We start from the raw sequence: 26047 nt of genomic DNA, 5'->3' as shown, positions 1-26047 counted from the left end.
AGAGAGAAATGAGATGAGCTAAAGAGAAATTAGAAAAAAAATGACAAAAAAGACGAGATGAAAGAAATGAGATGACATAGAAAACATCAAAAGAAAGATGAGATACAAGAAATAGAATAAGAAGAATGATATTAAAGAAATAAGAGAGAAATCAGATTAACGAAATGAGATCAGATCAAAGAAATTAAATAAAGGAAGTAAGAAAATTTGGTGAAAGAGAAGACAAAAGAGATTGGAGAGAAATGAGATGAAATAAAGGTGAAATGAAATTAGATGAGAGATGTTGGAAAAATTATATGAAAAAAGAAACATATTAATGATGTTAATTAAACATAGAAACAAGAAGAAAGAACATAAATAGGATAGAGAAATGAGACTGAAAAAATTGAGGTAAGAGAAAATCAGACTAAAGAAATTAGATAAGAGAGTAATTTGATGAGAGAGAAGAAATAAAAAAAAAGATTAGAGAGAAATGAGAATAAAGAAACACAGTAAAGAGGAGATGTATTGCAAGAAATAGGATGAGATACAGACATGGGATTAAAGAATAGCTTTCAGTACTTGATCATTTCAATTCATGGTATTACACACACATTTCAGTCAGTACCACAAAGTTATTGAGGTTCAATACCCATATATTACACAGCAATGTTCAATCTTCTGACTTTCCCCAAAATCATTTGGTAGTCTCATTTTACAGCAAGTTGCCCATCTAAAGGAATGAAATATTGCCTGCCGGGTTTGCAAACATGCCCTGTTACAGCTAAAAGATGACTGTTGTCTCTACTGTATGAAAACAAGTTGATAAAGCCAACAGAAAAACAAAGTTCTGCGCCTGGGCCTAGTTAGTAATTGATGGAAAATTGGATTTGATAAAAGGAATTTTTGATAGGCTTGCTGTGAGCGAGATGAGAGAGATCAATGCTTAGCCAAATAAAATGACACTGCAGTATTTCAGTACAGATACAGTATGTGACAGACAGAGCTATCATGCAGCAGACTCAGGGTGGCTGCTAAGACCCTCGGGGCAGCCTGATAAGATGTGACACATGGGCCTCCACATGTGCAATGCATATACAATCCTACAGTGCATTTTTTTTTTTTTTTTTTTGCTTCCCTGAAGGCTCCATCCAGTTCGGGGCACCCTGCAGGTATTATCACTTTCCATCCCTCCACATAGCAGCACACAGAGGTGGACTGACTGGCATCATTTCGTGCCTTTAAACTTGCCGTTCTATATCTCTGACTAAACTCCCATCTCCATGTTCACTCTGCCCAAGGACATCTGTCACGGATGCAAAGAACATGTAAATGGGGGAATTTTAAAAAGGAGGGTAAATCTCATCGCATAAGCAGAAAAATATTTAGAAGGAAGAGATTAGAGACCTGAGGCTGCTAGTCACATCAAAGACATCACTCACACATCTCTCCCTCTCTCTTTCTCTTTTTCCATTCTCTCTTGTTCTCCCTGTCTCTCTGTTTCTCTCCCTGCCTTCCCTCCATGACTGCGTGGGTGCAGCTGGTTCCTATGGCAATGCCAGTCTTTCTAAGCGCGACATACCGCATGTACCCTCTTTCAGAGGACTGCTACTTCATTAATTATGGAATACATACGGACACAGACTACCAGTATTTCCTTGACATTTATTAGATCTGCACGTTGGGTAATTTGTGTTTAGTAGGTCGTCATGCGATATGTAACACAATCCCTTTAAAGTTGATCATTTCAGGTTCAGAGACCAGACTGCTGAGCAGGGAAATAGCACTTGCAAAATCGACTTCCTAATTTTGCTGCACTTTTAACACCTCAGTGCTGTGATAAGGCTGATAAGAAAAAGACTCTTCAATGATAATTAAATCAGGTGTTCATCATCAGCCCATCAGGGCCACTGATAATAATTAGCAATAATGTGATAGTCTGTTTTTCCCTCTGGGGAGTTTCTCTTTTCGGTTGCCCTGCAGCTACAGAACAGTAGCCTCAATTAGAACTGGTACGGAGCCTTTGTCTTGCTCAAGGACACTTTCGTAGACCGGATGCTCATGGTCAAGTCATGCAGTTAAGGGAACCGTTTCTCTAGCAACCAGGTGACAGACGAAGCGGGAAGACAAGCACAGTAATCAGCCAGTGACAAGCAGCAGATGGCCCAGGATGACCCACTCAAGAGGTATCTGCTCCTGAAAACCAGTCGCAGGGAGAGACATTAGAGGACTGATCGAGTGTGAGCTTAACAGGTTGAGAAAACAGGTCAATTTACAGGAAATGTCTGACCTTTTCAACATGATGCAGATACAAGCGAGTGCAGAAAAAAATGACACGTTTACTGATTTGTTTCTGTATGGTTTTCTCAAAGCATTATTCATTGTCACTTTGAGATAAACAGACTATTTGAAGCTACAGTATATGATTAATAATTAACAGCCTTAGTAGGTTCTTAATTATTATTTAGTTGGTTGTATCCTGAATTGATTGACATATTGCTCTCTCCCTAACAGACCAACAAGCGTATTATCAATGTGTCTTGTGCAAACAAACTCCAATTTTGTGCATCATTTAGCCTTTTTCCATTGGCCGAGTCAAACCATGACATGCCTGAGATGGACCAAGTTGGGTCAAACTGCGCCCGACTCACCTCAAGAGGGTTGCGGTGACATCAGATGGGCTTTGTCATCATTCAGGGACGAACCAACTAACTTCCAGTTTAGCCCTCCGCTAACTTGAATGACATAAAATGATTCAATTTTATAGTCTTTCCAAATGTTATCAGAATGGACTGAATGGATCAAACAGAATGGATCAAATTCTGATAGTGAAACAAGTCTTTTCACAGGGGTTGCAATGCTGAAAAAAATGTATCCACCGTTTTACAGCCGCTCCTTTGACCACTAGTCACAGCGCGGCTCGTTTCCCGGGGGCTTGAGTGAACAGTGCTAAAGAGGACGCTGCTTTTAAATGTCATCAACTCAAGACAAGCATGTCATCAGTTAAAGACACACCTTCAAGCAGGTAGCCCTGTTGTAATGGAGATGCAAATCCCTGACACACTGGGCTGACATGCAGAGTCAAGCCAAGCCAGTACATGTGTATGGAAAACCCCCAACTGTGTACACAAATGCACATCAACAAGGTAAAAAGCTGAATATGTTTATAGTTTGAGTTTTTTTTAAGTTCCTTGGAGAAAATCTGAATTCCTGCTGTTAACATAATTATTCACCGCAGGACCTCAAGTTTAACAATACACTCAGATATTATTGCATGTTTCCAGGCCTGGGGAGCATCAACTCTTTGAGCCAATTAGGAAACATGTCCAAACAAATAATAACCATGTCTGTGAGACTTAAACTTGGCATGAGATAATAGGTTGTTTGTATTGTTTGTTCATGAATACAAAAAGTACATGAGTTTTATTCTAAAATTGCTCTACCGCCTGGGAATGCAAGACCACTAAGTTTACTTCTGGTTAAACAGGCACTTTCCCAGAAGAGACATAATTCACTGACAGTTTTCTCCTTCACCCAGACACCAACATCAGTCCAACTGATACTAATTGTATGAACACAACACTCTCTGGTCTGTTACTGTCTTGACTTCTGATTTTCAAACTGTGACTGGTCAAACCACATCCTCACATTTTTAGCCATGCTAGCGTTGTTGCTCTAGTGATGGCAAAGTTGGTCTGTCGGTTCACCACTCTGGTCCAGACTAAAATATCTCCAACTATTGGTTGGATTACAGTGAAATTTTGAACAGATATTCTTGTTCTGCAGAGGAAGAAACCAAATGACTTTGTGGAACTCCTGATTTTCCTCTAGAGCCACCATGAGGTTGACATTTAAGTGAAACACCTCAACAACTATTGGATGGATTGTCAGTTGGTACAGATGTTCATGGTCCCCAGAGGTTGAATCAGAACAACTTAATTTTCCTAATACTTTGGTTAACGACTAAGTACCTGCAAAACTAATGACATTCTCATCAGACGAAGCTATACTTTGTGTTTAGTGCTAATTAGTGAATGGTAGCATGCTAACACACAAAACTGAGATGGTGAACATGGTAAACATTATACCTGCAAAATATCAAGATATTAGCATTGTCATTGAGAGCATGTTAGCATGCTGATGTTTCACAGAGCGGCTAACGTGGCTGTAAACTTTTAGTCTTGTTCCAAAACTTAAATATAACATAAAAATCTGTTTCCCTGTGAGGCAAGGTGTAGACCAGATTTGAGCAAACATGATTTAAATCAACCAGTTTAAATATCCTTCGGCAATTCCGAGAGACTGTGAGTCATATTATCATCCCTCTATTTGTCCAACACGTTTGTAGTTCGATCAGTTCTCGTGGATGTTTTCCAGACTTTAATTGTAACACCCCTGTGGTTTGTTTTGATTTCCCATTTTAGCCATTTGAATGCCATAGAAAAGACATTTTAAATTGCAGTAACTGTGTGTAATTATGTGTCACAAATGCTTATACAGAAATACTTTGCCAAATCACTTATTATTTTTTGATATGAAATACGCAAGTTGTGGCTGCACTACGTACAGAGGCTCGTATAAATCTTCTGAATCCACATTAGACCTCACTTTCTGTTCCATTTTATCATCCTCTGAACACAGAACGATCATGTCACTCAAATAAAGAGTCCAGTGTTTTGCAGAAAACAGTTTTGGGCCAAAGTATAAGGAGCTCTAGTTGGCTGCTGATTGGCTCCCGGCCCAGTGACACACAGCTGCTGGCTGCACACATCAAAGGGCTTTGAGGATGGAAGAAGAGGAGCCAAATATTCCGACAGTCACTCAGTTCTAATTGTAGAAAACGTGGACAGACAGACAGTAGTCAACTGTTCAGCCATCATAGAGAGCTCCACTCACACACACACAAACAGCTACTCATACATATTGTAAAACACAATCATATGCAAGCAAACGTGTCCACACATGTGCACATCCCAAAGGATCTCATTACTATGATTGGCATCAGGACCTTTTACTGATCGGGACACTTTCATGTTGCATTTGCATCTTAAGTATATAAAGTTAAATGAAACTTAAATGAAATGCATGTGTGTGCAGTGTGGGCACGTATGTGTGGGTGTGCGTGAGCAGTTTTGTCAAGTGTTATATAGCAGCAGAAGCCAAGAGAAAGAGAAGAGGAGAACAGAGGAGAGCAGGAAGGAAGAAAGGAGGGGTGAGGCCATGCATGGTCAGAGAGGGCAGACGTGAGCTAAATAGCTGAGTTGGCAACTGTAGAGCAAAGAGGGAAGAGAAGGGTGGGTGAGTCACACTGCTGTGTGATGAGGTACAGTGTAGGACAGTAGACTTTTTCTGTTTCTTCCTGTGGTAATATAATCTCTAAGAAGCAGTGAGCTGTATGTATCTTAGTATCTTTTCTTTTTGTCTTTGCCGTTATGTACTGTATTTTCTCTTGTGTCATTTTTGTTGTTACTGAAAAAAATAGGTGCAATGATCTCAATAGACCATCCTGGTCAAATAAAAGTTAAATTAAATTCATGGTCAAAGGTAAAACGGACACTCTTTTCACTCAGGCGGCTGTCCAGGGACTTCTCTTTCTACCTTGGCTGTCTGTACCTAATTCCACATGTTTTGATAGATAGATGATGGATGGATGGATCTTTGTCCTTCAGGAGATTCAGCCTCACCTCTTGTCTCTGTCTCCCTCTTTTATGTATGAATAGTGTAGTTTCCCCTTTTCCAGGGCTCCATGGTGAGAGGAGGTCGTGTAGCTGAGGTCCAAACTGTTTCGTGGCACCAGGAGGTTTTTCAGCTTTCTCCCGATCATATTCTTCATATATGTTATAATCTATCTATAATGATGTCATCCTAATCCTCCATATTGTCATTCTGCTATCAAGGTCTATTCTGTACACTTGACATCTATTGCATGTCAAAGAATCCCTCCTCTGTTGCTTTTCCTGAGGTTTCTTCCATTTTTTCTCCGTTAAAGGCTTTTTGGGGTGTTTTTCCTTCCTTCCTGAATCGAGGGTTGAAGGTGAGAAGGTGTCGTATGTTGTAAAGATTTTAACACCCCTTGAGGCAAAGTTGTGAAATTTGACTTGACTTGACACATCTGTTGCACCAGATTGAAGAACCTGTCTCATACGTAGAAGATGGTGAAATTCATCCCATAGGTGTTGGTTGGGGTCGAGGTCAGGGCTCTGTGCTTTTTGATGGGCCTGGGGGCATTGCCACGTTGAAATAAGAAAAGGCCTTCCACAAGGTTTGGTCCACAAAGGTGGACACATGCTACTGGCTACTGTGTAAAATAACATTGTACCTATGAGGGATGTGCAGAGAGCCCAGTATTTGTATTTGTATCTGTATTTGTTGAGGCAGCAAAATTATTTGTATTTGTATTTGAATAAAAGTGGGAAGAGGCTTAAAAATCCTGTTTTTGTATTTATTACACTTTTAATTTTAGAAAATTAAAAGTGTTACAATAAGTGTTCATGAATAAACTACCTTACGAAGGAGGTCCTCACACCAGGTCACGAACTGGAGTCTCCCAGATTATAGACGACTGCGCCGACTACTGAGCTACAACTTTACTCATCAACTCACTGCAGGCAGACCTCTGACTATTTATACACCCATAACACAGAGACAGCACGTCATGTAACATGTAGAAGAACTTCAAGGGTGATTCTTGCCTTGCACTTTTCATTTATTGCCTATTTTTTACAACCTAACTTTGTGGAAAGGAGAAGGGGAACAACAGGTGATGGAGAGTCCCTTGGGAACTGGTATTTGACATGTTGTTTTTTTTTACTATTCGTGCTTTGCCAAATAATGTATTTGCACACCTCTAGTACCTATATGCTGTAGCATTGAGATTTCCCTTATTTGGAACTAAGGAGCATGGGCCAAAACATGTCTCCCAACTGTCCTAATTTGAATTATGACTTTATCCTTTATCCTTTATCCTTTATCCTACCTTATTTAGATTGTATCCTACAAGTGTGACAACAGCCAAAACCTGCTCACTGTTAGCTGTGAGAACACTCAAATGTCATCTCAAAGACATAGGCTATTATTTGTGTTATTAAAATTTGGTCTGAAGTGGTGGAAAAGGTTAAAATTTTACTTAAACTTTTATTAAATATGTGGATATGATTATATATGTATGTATGTATAGATATATTTAAATATACTGTGTGTGCATTTGTCATTACATTGTAATAGAGGGAATAGGGAGTGATCATGTCTTTTATCTGCTTTTACATGTATTTCATGTGTTTTTGTCTTGTATTGCTTGTTAAAAAAAAAAGTATCTGGATAGGGGTGTCCAGATACTTTTGGCCATCAGCCAATGTGAGTGCAGGGATTTGCAAGTGGCAGCTTTATTCAGAGAATCAGCACTGCATGCATGTGTGTGTGTTTGTGTGTGTGTGTGTGTGTGTGTGTGAGAGCGACATAATGGTGCACCCAACTTTGTGTGGCATGCATACAGACGCAGACACACACAAAAGATACAAACTCCCGTGTGTGATATTTTGAGTTTACACATCTCAACATGTCCTTGACTGAGCTTGCTCTGAGTGACGCACAAAGAGCTCTGCGCTCTGTAAAGTCTCTCTCTGTTGCTCATCCCACCACCCCACCCAGCAATCTGGTCTTGATTCTAAGGGACATATCTGGGATTTAATACAATTTGTAGGGGAAGGAGGCAGAGAGGGATGAATGATATATTGACTTCTATATAAAAGCAAGGCTGGGGTGGTAATCTCATTTCAGGATGCTGTGATGAGATTCTGGCCTGTTTTCTCTCCAAGATGATGTGACTTTGGTCCTGACATCATCATGCTGCTGTGTGTGTGTTTGTGTGTGTGTGTGTGTGTGCCATGCATGTGAGTGCTTCATGCTCCATGATATGCTTCTCTGATTTTATCGGCTAAAATTGCATCTCTATTTTTGTGTGCATGGTGGAGATACAATCTATTATTTTTGCTCTCTAAAGTTACTCTTGGTTTTCCTAAATTCATCTTTGAGGGCTTTTAGAAATAGAATCGTCTCCGCAGCGTTTCTGTTTCACTCTGACTTTTGAACAAGCCTGCTCTCCATTTTTAGTTAAGAAATATTCATGAGAGAGGCAACATCAACACAGAAGGGATGAAGGCAGAACAAAAGGTCAAGCAGTGATTGACAAACATGGAGATGTTAACTACACACTTGTGTTTTCAGAACAGATTTTTGGGTCCTAATGTCATGAAAATGAAATATTTTAAGCCTCCCTCACAATATGACAATGACTGCATGTGTCAGTATTCACATTTGTGTGAGATCACACATTTTCTAAACAGAATATCAAGTATGTGCTTAATTTTTTTTCACAGTAACAAAGGTATGAAAAACTCAAAATCTTGAACTTGTAATATTCTGATTATGATCAATCACTAGCTACTTGTTGTTCAGCTGCTTTGGTTCAAGTAGGCCCACTGTGTAAATGACAGTGCACTATACATCATGGTTAACTAGCCAGTGTCGCCTAGCAACGGCAACTACATATGTGTGCATTTGTTTTTGTGTGAAGCTTGGAGCTGTTTGGATTATGTATATGGTTTTCTTATTTGGTCACATCACATAAAAAACACATCACTCCAATTCATTACACTGTTTTCTTACTTGTGGCTTCTTGCTGTATGTGTGTCTGTGAGGCACATGTGGGTTCTTTACTGTCTTCTTGTATTTCATTTTGTTAAATGTTACTTGTTGCTCTAAACTCTAATATGAAATGATTTTTTAAATATATCATGTTATGTGAAATGTGTATGTGTGTGTATGTGTGCTTGTGCGTGTGTGTGTGTGTGTGTGTGTGTGTCTGTGGAGGAGTGTCAATATCATTGTTTATGTTACTGTTCATCAGCCCTGAATATCTTGTTAGCCTCTGTTAGCACAGTTATGTTTGTGTTTACTGCAACAGAAAAGAAATAAATCTCCCATCTGATGTCGTCTCACCGCCATCGCTTATCAGGTTTTATTGCTACCAGCAGCTTTGTGTAAGAGGTGCAAACTGACAATACATTTAGCCAGTGTTTCACTATTTAATATTTGGTGCGGCAGCTGATATACAAGATATACCTCAGAGTCTTGCCTACTGTTAGGGAGGGTTTACAGAATTCTGCTGAACTGAAAACCAAGCAGACAGAAATTATTAAATTTTGAGCAGAAAAAGCAGTTTTTTTATACACAATATGTGTATTGTCGGAAAAATCACCTGTATTGACATAATATGCCAACAAGAATTGAATATACCAAACTGCTGTTTCCAAGGTCAAGAATGAACTTTCAATAGTATGATTTCAGATTAAGTTACTGATAGATTTAATTACTTGTGGGCAAAAAGTACCAGTCACACAAGTGACATATGGGCAGCTTATTCACATATAGTGATCCCCTTTAATGTTGGTATAGACTCCTTAAAGGAAAAGAATGTATAGTATTGGGAAAAGTAACAGAAACACATCACCATATTATGCAATCCAGTACAACTACTATAAATACATTTCTGGTATCACATGCTTATTGTATCTCATTATAATTTAAGTAAATGAACAAGTCAAATTAAATTGCAGTCTTGGTACATTTTTTGGCTTGTAAGTTTCTCTGTATCTTTCACAGAGCAGTGTGATGCCTGCTGTAGCTGGAACAGTCCTGATTGGTTGACATCGCTGCTTGTTTGTCGTTACCCAGGATTCTCAGGGTTGTCATGGTAATACATGTCTGTGGGAGATCTAAGGGGGATAGAGAAATAAGGACGGGAGAACATCTAACATTGAGCCATTGTGATACATTTAGAAACTCTTTGCCGTGCCTTGCTTAAGTTCTATTCATTTTGTTCTCACCATCTACGGATGTTGTGTAACCTGCAGGATCCTTCAGCTCTGAAATCTTTACAAAAGGTGTGCTGCTACGCTGGATACCTCCTTTAGATGCTATTTTAATCATCAATACATATTGTACATTTTTTAGATTCACTTTTTTTTCTTCACACATTAGGAAAAAAGTAATATATTTCAATTTGCCTCCGAGTCCAAAAACTCATTACAGAAAAACAGGAAAGAGTGTTAAATGCATATAGTATTATTTCTGAATTCAGACTGAAGGTAGATATTAAAGCAAGATCAATGTTTAAAGGAATAGTTTGAACTATCAGCTTTCTCACCGAGAGTTAGACAAGAAGATTGATACCACTCTCATGTTTCTACTGTAAATATGAAGCTACTGCTAGAAGTCAGTTAGCTTAGCATAGCATAAAGAAGAGAAACATGGGAAAATAGCTAACCTGGCTCTGTCCAAAGAGAAGAAAATCTAAAACTGAAAAACCAAAGTGTAAAAAAAACTTAATGTGGTTTTAACTTCCTGGAGTCTTGTTGTGACCATGAGGTCACAAGACAACCAGTGAAGACTTCGAGAAGTGGCTGGACCCAACCAAGAAATAGCCCGGCACGCTCCCTTTAAAACCACAACAGTTAATTTTTACACTACAGTTTTTGTATAGCTTAAATTAACGAGATATAATGTGCTCATTAGTGAACTTTAGAGGTGGGCATATTTTGTTACCTTTGGACAGAGTGAGGCTAGCTGTTTCCCCCTGCTTCCAGTCTTTACACTAAGCTAAGCTAACCATCTCATGTTTGTAGCATATTTATTTACATGAGAGAGGTATCAGTCTTCTCCTCTAACTTTCAGCATGAAAGTGAATAAGTGTACTTTCCAAAATGTCCAACAATTTCTTTAAATTAGTCCATCTGAAGAAACTGGTGGACATGTGGCCAAGCAGTCTGTTGACTCTATTACAACTGAAAGGATTTGTCAATTAATCAACCACTCATTAAGCAACAAATTAATCACCAACTGTTTTTGTAAGTTAATTTTCAAGCAAATATATCAACCATCCTCTGGTTCCAGATTCTCTACTGTGAGGATTTGCAGCTTTTCTCTGTTTTATGTAATAAAACTGAACATTTATGGTTCATGGACTTTTAGTCAGGCAAAACAAGACATTTGAAGACGTCACCTTGGCCTCTGAAAATTTTTACTATTTTACTATTACTCTGATGTTTTATAGATATTTTACAGACTAGTCTATTATGTTATAATGCTCATGGCTCTGAACAGTATGTTTTTACCTCCTCAGATAACCATAAATTAAGGAGTAAACTCTCATGGTTTTGAATAAAGCTCTCCAGACAAGACCAATCTGAAAATACTTGACAACAACATGTCACATAACAACACAATGCCAGAGAGACAGAAAAGTGACAGTAACTAAGGGAGAAAATAATAGGCTGACTACAGACGGCCATTATAAAATCATATACACCTAATATTGTTCCCACTCACACATTTAACACCCAGTGTACGCCTGCGCGCACACACACAAATACAAAGCGTGTCACATTTCCAACATTCAGAGTACATACTGCCAACAGCTGTCAGATATCAACGCTGTACTCTTGTTTCCTTTTCCTTTCTGTGGTTCTATTCTCAGACACATGCACATACTGTATGCACACACACGCACACACACACACACACACGCACGCACACACACACACACACACACTCATTCACTCACTCCAGTATGTCTGCAACTTGGCTACAAAAACTGGATAAAATGCGCGGCGCTCTGGGAAATTAAAGGATTATACGAGGAGAGATATTTAGTTTGTCTCGGCACACACGTACACAAACACACACTCATTCCCAATACTTCCAGCCCACACACACACACACACACACACACACACACACACACACACAAATATTACATTCCCAAATTGACATTAACATACACAGATGACCTCTGACCTAACTCAAACACATACATAAACAAAAAGACACCCACTCATTCACTTGGTCAGTCAATAATCAACACAAAACACAAACACACACACACACTCGGCTGCCAAGTACTGGTATTTTCCCCTGGCATTACTAAGCGCTAATTGACAAAAGGTTTGTATGGTTTTGCCCCTGTTGTAACTGCCAGCTGGCTGATTTCACAAAGCTTGTGCATAACTGGAGTGCTAAAATGAACAAAACAGAACGCAACCATCAATGAAGTGGAAACACCTTCCAAGCCTGGTCTGAGGATCTTAAAAACAGGCAGTGGTAAGAATCAGTCAATGTCACCTCTACTATTAAATCATGTGTCACCATGTGTCAGCTTTCACCATTAAATTTACAGACTGCAGGCACGGTTTTTATTTGAATATGGACACACTGGATCTCTATCTTATCAAGTCATCTATCAACGGCCTGAAAAGTCTTAAAACGAGTGAAAAATCTGCCAGTGCAGTGAAATAATTTCAATCAGTAGCCAAAACAAATTAACAGATTCAAGAATTTTTTAGAATAATTTTTCGTTTCTCAAGTGCAGAAATCTGTCTGTCTTCTTTTACAATCCTGTCTCCAAGAAATTATATTTTTTTGCAACAGAAAATAGGTTTTGAGTGAAATATAATGACTCACCAATTATAACGAAATGTAAATGTAAACAATAAGTTTGCCAAATTACAAAATGTTAACCGTGAACATATCCACAAAAAGTTCACCGACAACATATTTATTTTCCCATTACATTTACTATAATCACTCTCAGAGAATGTCTGCTCTCAGAAACTAAAGCATGATTAATGTTTTTAATTGTTGCTGTATGTTTTGACACTCACAGCACTACGGTTAAAGATCATGATCTTGGTTAAAAATAGTCTAAACTGAAGTGACTTGAAGCTTGAGACATGACGTGTTTATAGACACTTTAATAACCAAAACCACAATCTCTCCCTAACCTTAATCAAAACTCAGGACTCAGGATGCAATTTGTAAGCCCCTGATCCACCTCGATCAAACAAATTAGTAGCGTATAAGTTTTTTCTTTTGTCTCGGAGACAGAGTTGTCTTCTGCAATTATTTATGGAGAATTCTTAAAAAAAAAATGTTGCTTTGTACTGGAAAGCTGTTGAAACAACTTATTGCACTGGCAGTTTTTGGTTTTTTGGGTCCAATAATAGACAAAAATGCTTCATGAGATAGAGGTTTTTGCAGTGATATGGTAGACTGTATTCGCTTGAAGTGGTAAGTTTTATGACATGATAATGTGGTACGCTAGCTGCCCCTCATCTCATCTGGTGAATAAGTGAATCTGTTGTCACTAAAGTTAGGCTGAATTTAGAGTAACAATAACACTGCATCAAACAAATGAGACCACTGCTTTGTCATGGATGATGACGCCACGTAGAGCTAGAGGCAAAAACATGCAGCGTTGTGTAGGAAAAACGTGGACGCTGGATCGACTTGAGCGTATGATTGAATAGTAATTTGTGGTTTTTACACAAACAAGTTCAATAACCTTGTTAAAAATTCTTAAAATTATATCTGCTCTTTCATACGGAAGCCGAGAACGGCCGTGCTTGCAATTATTATTTTTTAATGGCATTATCTCAAGATCACAAGTTCATTTATCTCCTGATCTTGAGAAAACAAAAGGTCGATTTCTAGAGATAACAAGATAATTTATCACGAGATTTATCACAGGTGAAGCTCATTCTCATTTGTTCATTCCTGTCTTCTCCTCTCCACATTTCCCTCACATGGATATCTAAACCATTCAGATCAAGCACAAGAAGCCTTCAGGTGGTTCTTAAGGACTTGGGTTAAAATCTGTCATATGTTGGTTCTTATTCCCTCTCTCCACCCCACCTACCATTCTCTCATTAAGTTTAATGAAATGAAAATGCCTGAAAGGTACTCTGGTATTTCTCCTACATGAGACATCCCATCATATTATGACCAGGAGTTAATCAACCTGCCATTTGGCTGTGACACAGATGTCATTAATAAAGGTGCTGTTAATAATAATGGCCTCCTTGATCTGACATTTTCAGCTTAAATCAGTTGCTACAGTTGTCAAGACGCCCTTTATGCTCACTGGCATGGCACTCCTGATCTCTGATAAACATTTTAAGTAAAAAAGAGGAAACAACCTTTTGATTATCTCATTATGTCGAGATAACAAGCTAATTTTCTCAAGGTAACGAAATAATTGACTGTGATCTCGAAGTAACGGCATTACAAAAAAAAAATTCAAACATGGCTGTTTTGGGCTTCCGTACTTTCACCCTCGTTGAAAAATACAGAATTTGAAAATGCAAATCTATCTACTACATACAAGATGTCTCCCACTTCACTGTGAAGTTTATTCTCAGTTTATGTGCTCTGGGGCCTTGAGGTTTCAACACTTGTGTAAGCAGCATATTTGACCATGGTGGCTTCCAATCTAGTTTTGATGTCATAAATTATTCTCACAGGTAAACATCTTTAATTCAGATTTAAGGTGAGCACAAACAAACTTTCCTCCTTCAGCCGATGAATGTGAAAACAGCCTCCTAGTGTCAAACCCTTCACATACATCATTCTGCAGTGAAGGTCAAACATCCAAGTGAAGTAACACAAAGCAAAACACATTTTTGAGTGGACATTAAATGTAACTGTGACTCACATCTGAAATGTTCCGCTGCTGACACACATAGCAGATAAGTGAGAGTCTCTTTTTGAATTTCCTCTCAAAGTTTGATCCATTTTTTATGTCCTAACACTTTTTTAGGATTCTTTTCTTGTCTTCTTCGAGAGCCTGGCCTCAGAGCCATTGTTGTTGAGGTAAAGCCCATTGAGACACTGAATGGGATATTGGGGTTATTCAAACACACTTGACGGATGTGACTTGACAAAGTGAAACCACAAGAAATATGATTTCTCTCTTTGTAGATGCCCAATTCACACATGTACCACAAATGCACATTGCTTCTTCAGTGATCCCCACTGATCCTCCACCAAAACACAAAAAGAAACAAAAAACAAGGCGCTTACATGCCAGACCTACTGAGAGATTTCAGTTTTTAATGCTCTCCTCTGTGTCATTTCCAAATTTTGTTCTCATATTTTGATCAGAGTCAATGTGTTTGATGAGCATAATTCTATCTCAGAGTTTGACTGGGGTTAACATGTAAATGATATAGGCTAGTGTAAGATGAGATTTATTTTTGTGAAGATCTGTTTTTGTAGATTATATTATTTTGATATTGGTGGGATGTTTTGCATGATTTGGTTAATGGTTCATGATTTGATAAATATATCCTTTATATTTTTTATGTAAATTGGGATCTATATAACACTATGTCTCATCTTGTTGGTAGTGTTTAGGATAGTTTAGGTTGGGCGGAGTGATACTCCATACAGTGAAGTGATGTATCAAGTTTGTTGTCAGTGTTCTGTGGTTTTTCGACGGACTTTAAAGTACACATGTTCCTCTGATGAAGCTGTCCCCATGCTTTTACTTACCCCACGACCTGGAATCAGGTTTAATCAGAGTGATAGCTAACGCTACACCAGCGTTATACTATCTTAGTAGCATCCAGGACCAGCATTAACACAGTGGGGAAATACTGTGCTTTTGTGAACAGGGCTTTATTAAACATAACTTGCAAAATAACACAAAATAATGTATGAAATGTTGGGTTAGAGTACTACTTTAAGTTTTAAGCTAGTTAGACAAAACATGCTAATGGTTGCAGCTTACATTACAGCAGACAGACACATTAAACACAAGCTTGTATCTATTCCTTACACACCTGCCCGACATAGTTACAGCTGCTAAACTATGATTGCATTATCGCTGTTGGCGGGAGCGGTTTAGCTAACTGTTAAATGCTGAAAACATGTTACATTAGACATTTTGCCTCTAAAGTTGAAAGTGCATATACCACAGAAAGACAAACAGGCCAGTTTTATATACAAAAAGTCACCACAATGCTGTAAGTAAGGTCTCTGAATCTCGTGAATGTTGTCTATATTTCTAGACTCCTAAGGTTGTTGTCTGAGTTTTCTCTTTATGTTTTACTTCTACGACAGAGCCATAGATTTTCACTTGGTCCTAAATGGAGCTTCTGGGTGTTAAATGGAGCTTCTAATGGTTTTTAAAACGGGGAGTGAAAACATTTCCTGGATTCAAATGGTTTAAATATGAAAGTTATCTGTTAGCTAACAAAGTGAATCTTAGCTCCTGTTCTCTATCATCATCTGTCAGAACTGCTCTCAGGATATTTCAAGCAACAGAAAGATGATATATATGACGCCCAAACCCTGGAGAAATTTGTCACCAGAGAAAAGACAGAGATGCCTGAAAGATAAGAGAGGATAGACAAATCAAAAAACAATCTCTCTGTTGCTCTCCTGCTGCTGGTATCTTGGGGTTTGCGCAACAGATCTTTATGGGGAAATGGAAGAAGAGACAATGCGCTGCACAGTCAGGGGAGGTAATACTATTTCAATAGTCCAGTCTCTAGTAGTTAATGGGGCAGCCAGAGAGCTTTCTCCTCTTAGCCCTGAAGAGCACCTGAGAACAGAACATCAGAGGGTTTTTCAAGTCTCTACCAGGCCACAATGTCTCCAAACTACCTCCGTCACAGAGACAGTGTTGTCTGCAGAACAGAGGGCAGAATAGAGACAAGGAGGCTGGGAGAAAAATACATGTATTGAGCGCTTTCTCCATCTTTCCCACTCTTTTGTTATTTTTTTCCTCTACCTTTTCATTTCACCCTGTGGCATCCCTATCCGTCTCTCCATCTCTCTTTCGGTCTCTATCACCTCTCACCCTCTTCGCCTTCCTCTCTCTTCCCCCCCTGCTCTTTCTTCCTCTCCCTCTCTCAGCATACACATCACGATCTCTCCTTGATTTCCAGAGAGAGGCTGGTATAGCAGCAGCCGGCATACAAACTAGCTGACTCAATACACATACACACGCATGCTGCATGAATAGGGTGTGTGCATTGTGGCGGTATGGAAAGATGGAGACAGAGATGGCACGAGATAAGAGGAAAAAGAGGGAGAGGCAAGCAGCAGATGATAAGGTGTTGGGGAGAGGAGGTGGAAAGAAAAAGAGAAGGTGTGGGACCTTTGCTGGAGAGTTTAGCTTTGGATTAGCTGTAGTTCTGGCATGCTGGCATCAGCAAGACATGCGTCAGCATACATTAAGCAGCTCATTTATCATTCACACTATGAACATGAGGTATGAGGTCACCGTTAGGTTGTCTCATCGTTTCTAACATAAAGCTGGGGTTAATGAAACCGGCTCCCAGGAATTCTTAAACTACAACTTGAGACTCAAAATGATTCTAGTTTTTAGGATCCCCAGACGAAAAGAGTAACATCAAAATTTGATGAGCCTTGGGCCAAAAAAGTTTAGGCACCATTTTAGCACAGAGAATGAGGTATAACTGGGGGTTATGAGGGCATGGACTTACACTCGCAAATTGCCTTTGTATGGGCTGCTGTATTTTAAAGGCTCAGTTCACCCAAATTAGGACGAAAACATATTTTGTCACTTACCTCCTGTGGTATCTAGCAGATTTCTGCTGCCACTGTAACACTATGGAGGTAGATGGACATTTCTTTAAACTGTTTTCACTGGAACTACTTTCTACTCACAGGGATGCTGTTTCTGGAAAGAGATGGTGCTGCTGAATTTTTAAAATGTAATTTTTCAATGCTGTGAGCAGCACAAGCTATATTCCCTTCATCTGTTATATTGGAGTGGGGGCACGAATCCCAGAAATGCATGCATAGATGCAACAAAGTCCCAAAAGATAAATCTTTTTATGTACACACAAAATCGATCAGTCAAATAAGATAATAATTATTTTATATTATTATTATTATAAGTCAATATATGTCACCTTTCGGGACTTCTGGGGCTCCATAAGATACTCCTACAGGTAAGTAAGAAAATATTTTTATGAATTTGACCCTGTAAACTGTGTTTAAAAACATAGTTTCCTGTAAATATTCAATCTTGCACGTGCAGTAGGGAGCATTTTAATGTTGCAGTTGGGGAAAGTGAAGCTAATTTTAACTTTCATTATTTCATACACTGTTAAGTAGTTTAACATATAACAAAAAATGTTTTCTTTGAAAAATATGAATCTCTAAAGTAACTAGTAAATGCTGTCAAATACATGTAAAGAAGTGAAAAGTACAATATTTCCCTCTTAAATGTAGTGGAGTAGAAATAAAAAGTAAAACTGAAATATTCAAGTACTGTGAAGTACAAGTACCTGAAAATTATATCGAAGTGCAGTTAGTTAGCTGCCACTTTCTATAAAGGAAGGAGAATAACAGAGAGAAAGATAAAGCACAGATTAGGTGTAACGGATAGTAAACTGCCCCCCCTCGTTTCACTATTTGCATATTGTGTGCGTGCATGCATGTATATGTGTGTGTGTGTGTATTCGTGTGTGTGTGCGCGCATGTGTGTGTATGTGTGTGCATGCGTGTGTGTGTGTGCATGTGTGTGTGTGTGTGTGTGTGTGCGTGTGTGTGTGTGTGAGTGTGCTGCAACTTGTAAGAATAACTTCCTAATTACAGTTCCCCAGTGTTAGTGCAATCTTCCTGAAATGCTAACTAGCCTCCTACAGGGAATATGGTACATTATTAATCCATGTGCTTGCTTGAACGTGCGCATCCTGTGCTTGGAAGTGTGTGTCTGCAGCGTGCATGTGAGTGTGCACGCGTTCGTACATGCACATGTCTTGTCTGCGTGTTTCCACACATCCCCCTTACCCTCTTTAACAGAGGCTTTGTTCATATAGGTGTGCAGTATGCACTGCAGCTGTGTATGTTGGAACACAATGTCATGTCATGGGCGTAGTAGTGTGTTTGTGCATAAAAATGTTAGCCAGGATTATTGTGTGTAGGTGTTTTCTCACAACAAGTAGCCTAATATAAGATTTGTTTACAACTTATTTGTATACCAAGTGTATTTCAATAACAAAACAGACACTGAATAATTGCAAAAGTAGCCAATTTCTCAACAATAGCACAGTAAAAAGACAAAGAATCCTCACATTCAAACCGAGTCAGCAGGGAGATAACATGTTAACTATGCATGCAGATTTGCTTCCACACCATGGGGTATTTCCTCTCAACAAAGATCAACATTATGACAAGAGATACTGCTGGCTCTCCGTGCACCAACATGCTTAATATGGAAAGCTAGTTTCTGTTGAAACATGGTTGGCTTTGACAAATAACCACTGATGAGAGTTGGTTCTGAAATTGAGCCTGGGATTTCAACAGATATATACTCCATGTTGCGCCCTCGCAGTGGCAGCTAAAGGGGCGAAAGACGCAATAAATGGATGGGAGAGCGGGGAATGATCTCCTATTATGCTGCAGTGTTTTTTTTAATATTCCTAGAGAACTTGCCCCACAGTAATGCCTCTAGGTACTAAGATTGTACAATGGATGGAAAGCTTACTCCTGGGTCTCCTGGTGAAGGTTGAGAGTAACAACCTGGTACAATGACAAGACAGCACACACATTAAACCCATCACTTTTCATTTGTTTTGTGCTTGCAGACATTCTGGCAGTTCCTCTCTTGTAAAGTTGTCACTTTTCATTACTGCTGATTTTAAATGTTGCCACCTGCCTTATTACAGATGTACCCATTAGAGTCCCACCATTTCTGACATTTCTGCTACTGCTGCTGCTGCTGCTGCTGCACAAAAAGCTTTCCTCGTATAGCTGTTTGTGGAGAGATTTTGTTTAGCTCTGTTCAGTGTACTCATTAGTTTTCAAGAGTCAAACGGAGCAGTTTGGTAAACACAAGTTTAGAGACCCTTTTGTTCCAGAAGTGTTCTGCTCTTACAACTCTTGAGACTGGAAAAGTCTGCTGCAGCAAGCACTGCGGTACTAATGCAGGATGAAAGCAAGATGAGCGACCTCTAAGATAGTTATCAATGGATTCCCAGGACAACTAAAGACTTCACTGACTGAGGATCTCCGGCCTTGAAAAGAGCCAGCCAACCATTTCTCATACCCAAATGTATAATATCCTAAAATGAGTCACTGAAGTTGTTCTGTTTCACTGAAACTACCTCATGTCTATTCATGGTGCCCGGAGTAAGACCCTGTTCTTCTTTCTTTCTATCAATCTTTCGGTCTTCCTTTTCTTTCCCTCTCTCCCTCTGTGGCACTCAGCCAACAATTGGAGTCAGTCAGTGGAAAAACTCTGTTAGTAGTCCATGCCCTATGGGACAAAGTGGCAACAACATCCGTTACAACAGATAGTGGGGCAGTAGGCAGCAGGCACAGGGCACAGCAGCCAAAATTTAACTGGCTGAGCGACTTTGTGTCACACACACATGCACTCAGTGGGCTAAAGTGTTTAAACTGCACATCAAGCCTGCTCTGGGAAGTCTGGACTTTTGCCACATTTTAACTGGGTAACACTTTTACATGTATGCCAAAGTGTTGATAAGAGATGATACAGATGGTTGACAAAGGAAAAAACACCATCATGGGTCATCTTAAGAGACCAAAACAGATTCAATGTGCCTCCGAAAGCAGAGCTCTAAGTTTCTGGAGAGATGAACACCATTCTTCCAAAAGATATTTCCTAATTTGATGATGTGATGGTGGCAATTGCTCCAAATCTCCCATGGGTCACCAGCTGGGTTGAGATTTAGTGACTGTGAATGTCATAATATATGATTCACATCATTTTCATCCTCATTAAACCATTTAGTGATCACTCGTGCGCCCTGCACGAACATCTGTATTAAAATTCCTCTCATATCCTTTAAAAATGGACACTCCACAAATTTTACACATAAAGTCCAGTTTAGTGCTACATGGGCTGTGAAAACAGTTGTAAAATGTCTTCTGTGGCTCTGGGGGAAGCTCACTAAAGTTTGGAAAAATACTCCTGATGGCATGAACAGCGGGGACTAATGAAAGACACTTTTTAGTTGCATTATGGGAAATGTAGAACCCAATGTTTTTGGAGATTGACCTAAAGTAAGGACTAAAAGTCTTGATATCGCCACCTCTGCAGCTTTGATTTTGACCATTATTTTTTCCAATCTGTCTCTTGTAAGCCCCCCAACTATATGGAAATGCAATACTAAATTGGTGGAATATCCCTTTAATTTGTCACCCCTCTGTAGATGGCTAATCTCTTGTGTCTCTGCATGCACAGCCACCTATGATGGAATGTTCTGCAGTGTTTAGGTCTGCATGTTCTCATGAGCAGTGACTTGACACGCTAGAAAAAAAAAAACTGTGCATGGCTTCCCTGAAATATTTGAAATGAGAGCTTAGACCATGAAGAAATGTAGTTTTAGGCCTGATGTGTCAAAGTTTCACCTTACACAGATCTAAAATAAGAGATACGCTGGCAAGACTTCATCCTAGAAAGAGTTCAGACTGATTTTTCACCGGCTCTAGCCCAGATTCTGTAGAGTCGCTGTCCAAGGTGCTGAACACTCAGCCCGCTGGACTGCGGTGCTGGTATGAGGGTTAAAACGTGCTGGTCCCTCATTCTGGCACTGCAGCCCGTCCCGGGACGCAAACTAATATATATATTTCCAAGCCACCATCCTATATGAGCGCAAAATATCACACGCTTCAGACGTATCTTTAAACGCCGAAATGGCTCCGATCAAACTTGCATACTTATAGGTTGCTTAGACCGGAGCACGGGACGTACAGGCGCCGCACACATTCACCAGGAGCCGATAATGTAAATCTGGATCTATGTATCTGCTCTCGCATTATCAATGGACACACGCGGATGGAGGTAAGACAAGCAAGGCTGCCTGAGAATAGCCAACCAGCAAATCCCCCTCATTCATCACCACCACCACCACACACACACACACACACGTTCACACACACACACACACACAGAAAGAGGGAAAGAGATGGGTTCAGTGCCGGTGATTTCAGAGCCGCAGGAATGCAAGAGCTGCTGGCGTATTTCAAAGTTGCCTACGCAATGCAAGTCCAGCCATCACAAGGAGGGCACATGAAATGAAGCCGAACGCTCTGTGCGCAATCTACAGATGTTTGCACTTTACCTGCTCCAGATGCCAACGTGGAGGAGGACGCCGTTTCTCCTCGCAGGTCCCCTCAGCAAAGCGGTCCGCGCTCGCTGCCTCTGGCAATACGTGTGGTTGTGTTTATGTGTGAGTGTTTTTTTTTTTTTTTTTTTTTGTCTTTGTCACTGATCTGATCCCAGCTTGCTTGTGTCTCCTCTGCGGTCTCCGTGAAGAGCAGTGACCGGGAAGGGTTCGGCGGTCACGGCAGCAGCATCGGCAGCAGCAGCAGCGGCGGCAGCAGCGGCAGCAGCGAGTGTGGAAATTTGCCCGCGTCAAGATTTTGGGATGCAAAACGGCGCCTGGTGTGATGTGCTGCCTCCTCGCCGCTGTCTCTCTCGTTCTCCGTCTCTCTCCTCTCAGTTTCTGCCTCTCACACTGCGTCAGGCTCCACTCCCCCCTCCTCTCTCTCTCTCTCTCTCTCTCTTTCTCTCTCTCTCTCTCTCTCTCACACACACACACACACACACACACACACACACACACACACACACACAGGGGAACAGACGGTGATTAATTCGCTGGAATTCAGTTTCTCTCTCTCTTTGTCTCTTTCCCTTCCTCTCTCTCCCCTTTTCTCTCTCTCCCTATATGTGCCTCAATCACCCTCAATCCGTCGCCTTTCCTCTGGACTGAAGCGACCGCCAGCCAGCTGTTCCGGTAGAGGGGAGAGGGTTGCATGGCACTTGAAGCGCCGCAGACAGTCATTTGGATTAGATGCGTTCCCATTTGAAGAGCCAGATACACTCAAAAGAAGAATTGCCTTTGCCTAAAACGTTGACTTTAAGTATTTCAATCACATGTACAACTCCCACCTAATTTTATTACATAACTTCAATATAAAAAGGTCACATTTAATGCAATGTTTTTCTGTCATGTTTCTATCATTTCTATCATTTGATCATATTAAATGAATGCAAACTTATACATAAAGCTTATGTGTTTATTCAAGTATTACATATAAAGTTAAGGGGAACGTCTATATAAACATGATGTGTTTATTCAAGTGCTTATTCAAGCATTATTCATAAAGGTAATGCATTTCAAATTGGTTTTATCTCCTCTAATAAATGACACATACAAGCACAGCTCTGAAAACTTTATTGCCAGATAAACATTGATAGGCCAATAGTAATAACTTCAAAATTACAGAAACTTTAAATGTATTTGTTCCATCAGCAATTCAAAAGACAAAGGGCTACATCAGCAAGACCTGCAATTGCCAAGAAACCTGGGTAATAGCAGATTTAAACACATAATATCCAAACTATGAGAAATTCAAAAGGCTTTTCATTACATTATACCTGACACCACATAATCAGGAATAAAGGCATAAGGCTTAGTTATGTATTGTATCACAAACATTATCATCACATAATAAAGATACAAGGCTTTCCCAGGGTGTTCATACCACAGATGAGATTGAAGGCACGATACTTATACCACATCATAGCATCTTATATGCCAAACAATTCAAACTAAACTAAATGAGAAAACAAGCACGTTATAAATTATAAAGCAATGTCCCTGCTGAGCCTGCTGGTGGCGCTAGAGGGAAGGTCATGGAGTCACTCAAATTGCCAGGTTTCATCCTCTAATCAGCATCAATGTCACCAAAACTCATAGCAATCCACCAAATATATTTGGATATGGCCCTCTTGACCTAACTGCGGACTGATTGACCTGGTGATGTGTAGGCTTCTGTCTTCCCAGCAGAGCCAAAAAACTCAATGCTCTCCATTTACAATCTCAACTGATATACACATATACAAGAACACCTCACAAGTTTTAGCCAGGGACCTGGATTACAGCAACATTTTAAACATTTAATAGTCAGTGCTCCGTCTTTAAGATCATTTTTGCAGAATGGGAACAACTTATACATGGGAAACATGAAAAAGGCCTTTTAGTTTATATAATACTTGCATGAAAAAAAGGGCCTCTCCATCTACATATGTAACGAAGATAATAGTATGCATTCTCAATGCAAAATAATGGCCACAGGGTCCAAGAGCAGTTTCCTCCACCAAATGCTCCAACAGCACATCTTAAGAAGAATCAGCAAGTTCACACATAATGAAAGTGGCAAAAGAGGATGACAAAAAATAAAAAATCTGAGAAAAATGAGCTGTTCCAGTGTTTGCTTGTTTTGTTTGGGTTTTTTTTAAAAAACCACTTGAACTAGTGAGGGGGCTTCATTCCAGTGATCTACCAGGTCATCAAATTGGCAATGTCCATCAAGCCAAAATGTGGCCAGCTCAACTGTCCAGCGTTACGCTTGTGAGTTCACTGAAGTATCTTAATCTTAAGCGTTTGGACCTTTGGGGACAGTTGTCATCCAAGTTCATCAACACTTTATGGAAGAATTCAAATGTGAATTTGAGTTCCTGGGGATAGCTCAGGTTGAGTGTGTAAATCAGTCCAAAAAGTTCTAATGGTGAAAACCAAATGAACCATTTTGATATAAGGAAAACATCTCAAAAGTTAAGTTTAGTTAATACCAAAGTTAGTTTAATACTGAAAGCTCTCAGTAAAATGCCATTACTAACCAAATACTGCTTGATGAGAGTGTTTCTGTCCTCATTGAAGTAGACACACAGACTTATAAGGACACAGTCCCTCCTGGAGGTCAATGGGCCTCATTCACTAATCATTCTTAAGAGGAATGTTCTTCTTAAAACCCACTTACAAAGTTTTCACAAGGATTATGACATTCACCGACGTTTTCTTATTTGATTGATTATTTGATTTGTTCTTAGGTAAGAACTGAATCTTAGAGCACACTTACTCACATTTGAATGTTGACATGTTTGTGAAAAATAATTGGTTTTTGCATTTTCTTCAATTCTACAGTTGTATAATATTGTGAGATTTAAATTACATTATTTTTATCATTTATATTATTTGTAATGATTATTTTCATTATTTTACAAAGCATTATGGTCTTTTGAAACAAATACAGGAGCGAACAAGCGAACAGGAGCGAAAAACAGGAGAGAACAACATGCATAAGTGCCATAAAGCTAAGTTTGAGTCCAATAAGATGTAGATGCCAAGAAGCAGTGCACAAGAGGCATATATAGAGTGCATAGAGTGCATAGAAGCAGATTTTTCTTTTTTTGTTTTTGTTGGGGTTTTTTTGTCTTTTTTTTCCTCTACATTCAGTCCATTAAGTGCAGAGGTGTTTGCAAAAGAGCTGTGTCTTTAGTTTTTTCTTAAAGATTCAGAGGGACCCTCAGAGTTTAGTAACTTGTTCCACCACCGGGGAACTACAGAGGAGAAGAGTCTAGCTAGCAACAATTAAAATTAATTTGATTTTTACAGCGTGATTATTTGTAGTTTACAATTAATCTCAAGAAAGAAACACATCACTTAAAAAAATAAATTAAAAAATTGTATTATTATATTATTATTTGTATTACTTTCTTCAAGTGTCTCGGAGATTGTGGCCAGTGTTCAGGCTATCTGTGAAAGCGTTTGAGCCACTGTCTCTTGGTGGTCCAGGATCACATCTATGATCAGATGTGGGACAGTTGAAGAGATGAGATGAAACCACTAACACAAGGCTCAGGTCTGTGTCCAAATGCTCAGCTGATGGCACACCAGAGAGTGCTGTCTCTCCAATAAAGGCCGCTATGTGCTGATCCAGCTCAGATAACTCTCCAGTGATCTGCATCTCTCTTCTATATTTGGCAATTTTTTTTTTTTTGGCCTCATATTTAAGATCAAACCATTTCCTTTACTTCATCAGCTGTGTGCCCTTCTCCAGATAAAGCATTCACTGAATGAGTAATAATATTTCATGCATTTTTTTCTTCTGTTATTGTATATCCACCACTGACGCTATTACATATGACAGCTCGTTTGATGTTCAGTTCCTGCAGCAGTACCTCCATTTCAGAACTACTGAAGGTTTTTTATGTTTGGAGTCCGGTGCTCCACCCTCATTAGACTTTGTTTGGGCATTCTTGACTTCTTTCAACTTTTCTTTTCAATTTCTGTGTGGTATCTGTGTGTGCACACAGCTCTGCAGTCTCATGCCCTTTTAATGGGGATTGGTTGGGCATTTACCTATGCAAATTAGGATCACC

The sequence above is a fragment of the Thunnus maccoyii genome, chromosome 2 (assembly GCF_910596095.1).
Source record: "Thunnus maccoyii chromosome 2, fThuMac1.1, whole genome shotgun sequence".
Lineage (NCBI taxonomy): Eukaryota > Metazoa > Chordata > Actinopteri > Scombriformes > Scombridae > Thunnus > Thunnus maccoyii.
This window is presented reverse-complemented; position numbering follows the sequence as displayed.